This window comes from Triticum aestivum, chromosome 6B, assembly GCF_018294505.1.
Source record: "Triticum aestivum cultivar Chinese Spring chromosome 6B, IWGSC CS RefSeq v2.1, whole genome shotgun sequence".
In the NCBI taxonomy this organism is placed as follows: Eukaryota; Viridiplantae; Streptophyta; class Magnoliopsida; order Poales; family Poaceae; genus Triticum; species Triticum aestivum.
The window spans coordinates 699,148,261-699,155,963 of NC_057810.1; the positions used below are offsets into that span (position 1 = coordinate 699,148,261).

The 7,703-nt window shown below is 53.2% G+C and overlaps 1 long non-coding RNA gene across 1 annotated transcript; it reads right to left on the reverse strand.

Annotated features, from left to right (window-relative positions):
- Positions 1-393: 393 nt before the first annotated feature.
- LOC123134956 (uncharacterized) lies at positions 394-1,468 on the reverse strand. Its single transcript, XR_006465774.1, has 3 exons — positions 1,358-1,468; positions 963-1,076; positions 394-787 (listed from the first exon to the last, which is right to left on the reverse strand). It is a non-coding gene; the product is annotated as an uncharacterized lncRNA (long non-coding RNA).
- Positions 1,469-7,703: the final 6,235 nt, after the last annotated feature.

Genomic DNA, 7,703 nt, shown 5'->3' on the forward strand with positions numbered 1-7,703 from the left:
GGGAAATCGCCCTAGGGCTTCAGTGGTGGGGGAATCTCAGTTTCCCTTAGGTGTCCAAGGTATACCCTAGGTAACATCTACTTCCCTTGGGTTTCCAACTCTAGGGAAACTGGCGACAGGAGGCCAGCCCCGCTGACATGTAAAGTAGGTTTCCTTTGGGTTCACTTTTTTCCCTAGGGAAATCTTCTATAACGGCAGTGACCGTTAACCCATACAACCCCTTGAGTTTGGGAACCCTAGGGAATCATTACTTATAAATAGTATGGTAAAAACACACACGATTCGTTGTATTTGCACAAATGTATAATAGTTGTACATAATCACTCCAGAAAGTTGAAGACACAAAAGTGATGCATGCACACACAAGCACACACATATATTAACCATCATCATTTTACATGACAACAACCAGGAGCTTACAAAAGTACCCTACACTTCACAAAGTGTCATCTGACTAGGATTGTCACACACCTATGAATCATGTAAGTCACTGATCCAAGAGATCACAACCATCAGCATGTGCATGGCCAAAAAGAGAAGTGTCATGTTGCACTTAATTAAGTATGCATATCCTAGTAACAAGCATTGGCTTCCAATTAATCGACGCAAAAATTTTATGCCACTTCCTTCACCACCGCAAGAGACATCTCAAAAAGGAGGTAGTTCGTCACCAGGCGGAGAGAAATTTCCAGTTTGCGTCAAACAAGCCAGCAAACATTCCATCTTCTGCTGCACGCAATGTATTATTCATATTTTCAGCACCATTAGTTGATTCACCTGTGGAGGGCTGCAGAAATGTCTTTTTTAGAATCTCGAAATATCAAATTATAAATAATGACTACAAAAATCCTTAGTTGATTCAACAACAAGATAGATGTTAAACCCTATAGTGCAACCTATTCCTTTTCTTTTCTTATTTGGCCGATCTGGTGTTATTGCCTTCGAAAGAAATATGTACCTACCATTTCTGGAGAAAAGATCGGAGACGAAGTGGTTAATGTTGAAAAAGATGGAGGTGGAGGTATAACAATGCATGGAATCTCAGGCCCTTGAACTCCTTGAAGGGATGCGATGGTCTGAAATTTTTGATACAAAATAGAAAACTATATCAAATGGCTTTACACACCATAAGAAACTTATGCAGACCACCAAGGCTACTATCCACTGTAGTCTGGACAGAATTGTTAGCACACCATTTGGCTTTCTCACATTTTTTTCTAAATGTATGTAATTCTAACCAGTGCCTAGCACAAGAAAATAGATATAAGTTAAACACACCCCAAGGTATGTCATAGTGTAATATGTCAAACACCCAAGGTGTGCCAAACAGTAATGCGTGGATTAAATGATAACTCACGTCTCCCCGTCAGGTCTAATCAGTGGACGTTCAGACTCATTTGCAATAGGCGGTGGAAGTTCTGCAGAACCTCTTAAGAATTTGGGGGGTGGAAGCCACTCGTCATCCTGTAAAACTGAATTCAGATGCATTAGTAAGGTCCACAAAAATACACAACTAAAATTACACATTTCTGAGTTGGCATAAGTATAGCAACAGAATATATGTGCATAAAGTCATGAAATAACTAGAGATAAATATAACCACCAGAGATACAATTGTAAGTTCAACACAAAGGGAAACAACCAGAAAATCATCAATGTCTAGATTTAAAAATACATGGAGGAAAATGTCACCTCAGACAGAAGAAAACTATTAGAAATCATCAATTGCTTCATGAGATAATTGCAAATCCACTCCATCTTCTGATTCTGTATTAGACAAGGTTAAAGCAAAAGTTTTCCACAAAATTATGTCAAGCATATTTCAGATCGAAGTACTCTGCACATGCTCGCAAGTTAGCCCATTTTTAGACCTGCCAGTATGTTCACTTCCCTTAATTAACTAATGAAATCTGATTAGAAATGTGATGGAACATGGCCATGTGAGCTCACCTAATTAAGCCTTGGTTCTGATTTCTGAAGTTGAAGCACACGTCTACGGCTGCGGCAGGTTGGTCTCGGTCGTGGGCGGCAGGGTAGGATCCACCGAGGGCGGCCGGTTGGTCAAGGCCCACACCGCCGCCGCCGCCGGCGGCTGCCTCTGCAGCGGCAGCCGCGGCAGCCCAAGTCTACAGCGGCGGCGGCCGCCGCCGCCTACAATGGCGATGGCTTGAGGAGGGCGCGGGCGGCACGACGATGGATGAGCTGCGCCGCTGTGGTTTTGGTGTTAATTTGGCGGCGCTCTCGGCACTGGGGTGGGATTTGGGAGGAAGCTCGTGCGTCTACAGAGGAGGGATTTGGGGGGGGGGGGACAGCCTTCGCGCGTGTACAGGGGAAACTTTGGCGCGTGTACAACCAATTCTGCGCGCGCTCGCCTAAAAAACTGGCGGGCTGGATACGCGCGTGATACAACCAATTTTGCGCGCGTGTACAGCCAATTTGAGCTAGCCTCTTTTTTCTTTTGTACAGACGCAAGAATTTGAGCTAGCCTCTGCAAAAGAATATACTCCCCTGTACACGCGCATTTTTTTTGTGGGACTGTACACGCGTATATTATATGTACAGCAGTAAGTACTCGCTACTATACTTATATTTTCCCATCAAGTGTGTGTGCGCAAAATAGAATTTATCAACTTACATTTCCAAAAAAGTGATGAATCAACCTATGGTTTTCTTATAGAATTACATTTCCACATGTATATTTTTTCCTATAGAAATAAATTTATATATCTTTGGTGGGTATATTTAAAAAAATAACTATTAGGTATAAAATATATATTGAAAATCAAGTGTGTGCAAATCTCCCTAGAGTTAACACTGCAAACCCTAAGAATACTTCACGGTGTTAACGAGAGAGCCATGGCACCGTAGCGGTGTGTGTTAGGTCCCTAGGGTTTCATTTCTTTACCCTAGGCATAGCCCTTTCCTAAGGGTTTTCATAAGTAACCCTAGGGAACATTGCCAGTGTGGCATTGGATTGGTCCCACCCAGAGAATACCCCTTGGGTCTGGCAGCGAGCCCTAAGGAAATAATACTACCCCTTGGGTTGTCAGTTCTAACCCTAGGGATACATTGGGTCCTTAGGGTGTCCAGTTTGGCTCTAGGGAACAATTTCAGCCCTAGGGCTATTTGCAGATTCTAGTAGTGTAGATGGTGCGGGGCGGATACTCTAGGTCTTCAACAAAAATTTGTCGGAGTAATGGGCCACGGGTAGGCTAACCCGAGCCCCTGAACCCTTCGAAACATCGGGGCCGACTGCGCCCCTCAAGACCCCACGACGAAGAGCTGCCTCCTGGGAGGCGACAGCGGCTGTCCCTCACAGCCGAGTCCCAGGGACGGCTTCGAGACGAGCCGACTCTTGGATGGCGACTTCAAGATAAGACGACTATGGGAGTCGGCCCGCGACTCCAACCATCTCCCGCCTTCGCCACGATGGTGGGGCGGGGTACGGTCATTGCGCGGCGGTCTTTACCCCGCCTACGAGGGGCTGGCATGGCTACAGTACGCCGTATCGATGGAGATCTCCATCGTGGCGCGGCACTGTTGCCATGCCTGCCCTGACCTCAGCCACAGTGGGCGGCGCACTATGCCCACGACGCCTACATGTACGGCCCGAAGACGGCAGGACCGCCTATCAGCGGGGGAACAGAAGATGACAAGAGTGCCCTAAAGACGGACCCGTGGGAGTCGGCCCCCTGGAGTCGGCCGGCCCCTCCGACGGGCCCCATACGCCATTAATCAGACAAGACCGGGAATGGCGACAGTGATCGTCCGCCAGACGGCGGCACTGTTGCCATGACCTCATGACCAAGCCAGCATCACCAGGAGCACCGCCACAGTACCAGGCCTGTCTGTGGGGCCCGCCAGTCGGCGGGCCCCAGTAGTCGGCGGAGAAGATGGTGGGCTGAGAGACAGACAGCTGGGACCCGCGCCTAGCCGGATTACCGTTGTATCCCTGGGGGGCATGCCTATATAAGCCCCCTGGGGCACCCATGCAAGGTGGATAGCCTCTCTAAGATTAGACCCGATCATATAGGAAGGAGGGAGCTAGCCTTGCCCTCTCCTACCTCCAGAAATAGCTCTAGGAGAAACCTTGTATTCACTTTGCCATAGTGACCATGCGGAGACCCCGCAGAGCAGCAGTAGGGGTGTTATCTCCTCGGAGAGCCCTGAAGCTGGGTAAGATCCGCCGGCGTGCATGTCTTCGCCTCATCCCGCTTCTGGGCACGGGCAAGTTTCTACTCGCTCCCACCATGATAAGCCATCCTTTGGCATATGTCGCACCCAACCCCCGACATTTGGCGCCCACCGTGGGGCTTGGTGCACCGTCGTCCGGAGACCTGCTCTGGATGGGAACCCTGTTCCTCCCTAGCGAGCACAGCCAGCCCGGCACGCCAGACGGAGTCTGCGCCGACGCGCTGCACGGCGCTGAGATCGCCTGCGCAGCCAGCTACCTCGCCGAACTTATCGGCGAGGTTCACCTCTCCGATGAGCCTGCATCCGACGCAGGCATGGGTGGCCCCGAGAGCCTCCTCGCGGGCCTCCTCGACCAACTCCACGTCGCCAGCGAGCCTGCTGTAGACCTGGAGTCCATAGGCTCCACCGACCCGATGCTGGTCGACTCCGACACCGCGTCGCTCGACGCGTTCCGCACCAATGTGGTGGTCTACGACGAGCCGCTCGCTTGCGCAGGGAGCGGCGGAAGCACCGTCATGGAGGTTCTCGTCCTCGACCATGGCGAGCGCTCCGGCGAAGGCGCTTGTGACCCGCTCGACGCGGCTCTACAAGACCTGTCCGCACCGATTCTGGGAGACGCTGACGCCGAGACACTGGAGGCGCGCCGCCTTCAGCTCATCGAGGGCGCAAAGAAGCTGGCAAGCATGAGACGCTTGTTAGAAGCCTACCAACGTGAGATGGATCGCACCATGGGCGGCTCGCCGGCTCTGACTGGGCCTAGCCGCCTAGGCGCGGTCCAACAACGCGGCGTGGCAATCACCAACCTGTTTGGGGCCGATCGCCCTGTGTATTCCACGCCCGCGGAGAACATCCGCGCCGCCCAGGCGGCGGCGGACGAGCTCGACAACTTCGAGGGCGAAGAGTGCCGCCTGATGACGGAGCGAGTTCAGCAGCTCCTCGACGCGGCTGCCATGCAGAACGAAGCCGGCTGCCGCACGGAGGCGCCGCACAAGACGACGACCCGCCACCCTGCCGAGATCAAGGCGCGACGTCTCGGACGCTGACTGGCGGGGTCCACAGAAAGAAGGACAAGGAGCCGGCTGTCAGCCACAGCCGGACTCGCATCACCATCGAGCGCGACCAAGACGGCCGCCCCAAAGCGGTGGAATGGCGGGACGACTATCTGCCTCCCCCTCCTCGCAGAGAAAGGCGAGTCTCCCCGTCGCCCGTAGAGCATCCGACTCTCGGCGACCACCTTGGCCGCCGAGAGGGAGTTGGAGAGAATGACGCCCGCCACCGGATCGACCGACTCCACCGATCCCTGGCGCTGGAAGAAGAAGACGAGTTGGGTCCTCCCTGTTTCGGACCCCGCATCCAAGATGAGCCTTTTCCCAAAGGGTTCACGCTCTCCCGAGACACGCCCAAGTACACCGGCACCGTGAAGCCAGAGGACTGGCTGATTGATTACTCCACAGCCGTTAATATAGCAAACGGCAACAAGCGTGTTGCCGTAAGATATGTTCCGCTCATGCTCCAGGGTATGGCCCGGACATGGTTGAACAGCTTGAAGCCCCGCAGCATCAACAGCTGGGTCGACTTCACCGAGGCCTTCGTCCGCAACTTCACTAGCACGTACAAGTGACCTCCCAAGCCTCGCCAACTCTCCTTGTGCGTGCAAGGCCCTGATGAGTCCACTCACGACTACCTCACGCGCTGGGCCGAGCTTCGGAACTCTTGCGAGGGCGTGCACGAGGTGCAGGCTATCGAGTACTTTACTGCCGGGTGCAGAGAAGGCACCCTCCTCAAGCACAAACTCCTCTGCGACGAGCCAGAGACCCTTGACGAGCTGCTGGTCACAGCCGACAAATACGCCACAGCCGACTCCTCCATCAAGGCGGAGATTCAAGTTAGCGCGACTGGCAAAGTAGCCCCTCAGGCTCCAAAAACTCTGGTTGGGGACACCAGTCGGCGGCAGCAGCAAAGCGACCACAAGCGAAAAGCCCCACAGCGGCTTCCAACAACCGGCAAGTGGCGACAGTCGAAGATCAACAGCCGGAGGGGCCGCCTCCGACCAAGCGGCAGAAAGGCGGCAAGTCTAACTGGTTGCCGGCCTTCTCCTACGAGCAGACTCTAGATGGCCCCTGCAAGTTCCACAGTGGCTAGTATTTTTTCCGAAGTGGCTAGCAAACCCAGTCCTGGTGCTGAAGAAGAACAAGCAGTGGCGATGTGTATCGACTACACAAGCCTCAACAAAGCCTGCCCCAAAGATCCATTCGCTCTGCCGAGAATTGATCAGGTGATAGACTCCACAGCCGGATGCGAGCTATTGAGTTTCTTAGATGCATATTCAGGATATCACCAGATCAAGATGAGCCCGGCTGACAGATTGAAGACCGCCTTCATCATGCCCTTTGGTGCCTTCTGCTACCTGACCATGACGTTCGGCTTGAGGAGTGCCGGCGCCACCTTTCAGCGTTGCATGCAGAAGTGCCTCCTCAAGCAACTCGGCAGAAATGCCCACGTCTACGTGGATGATGTTGTGGTGAAGACGGAAAAGCGTGGAACACTTCTGGAAGACCTCAAGGAAACCTTTGAGAATCTGCGCCGATTCCAGATCAACCTCAACCCCGAGAAGTGCGTCTTCGGAGTACCAGCCGGCCAACTCCTTGGTTTCCTGGTCTCTGAACGCGGCATAGAGTGCAACCTTGTAAAGATCAAGGCCATCGAGAGGATGGAAGCACCCAGACGACTGCTAGATGTACAGAAGTTCACCGGCTGTTTGGCATCCATCAGCCGATTCATCAGTCGGCTGGGCGAGAAGGCTCTCCCCTTATACCAGCTCATGAAGAAGACGACCTTTTTTGAGTGGACTCCCAAGGCGGATGAAGCTTTTCTCCAACTGAAGAAAATGTTGACTATGCCCCCTGTGCTGGTGGCCCCGACTCCCAAAGAGCCCATGCTCCTATACATTGCCGCCACCAGTCGGGTAATCAGCACGGTTATGGTAGTTGAGCGCAAGGAGGAAGGCAGTGCGCTACCTGTCCAGAGACCGGTATATTACCTGAGCGAGGTACTGTCAGCCTCCAAGCAGAACTACCCCCACTACCAGAAAATGTGCTACGGCGTGCACTTTGCCGCCAAGAAATCGAAGCCTTACTTCCAGGAGCATCCAATCACTGTGGTCTGCATAGCCCCACTTGCCGAGATCATTGGAAGCCGAGATGCTTCTGGCCGAGTGGCCAAATGGGCCATCGATCTGGCTCCCTACACCATCTACTACCAGCCCCGCACCGCCATCAAGTCACAAGCATTGGCCGACTTCCTCGTCGACTGGGCTGAGACCCAGTACCTGCCACCAGCGCCCGACTCCACCCATTGGCGGATGCATTTCGACGGCTCCAAGATGCGCACCGGCTTGGGAGCCGGCGTCGTCCTCACTTCCCCCAAAGGCGACAAGCTCGGATATGCACTGCAGATCCATTTTGCCGCCTCCAACAATGTCGCTGAGTACGAGGCGCTTATTCACGGGC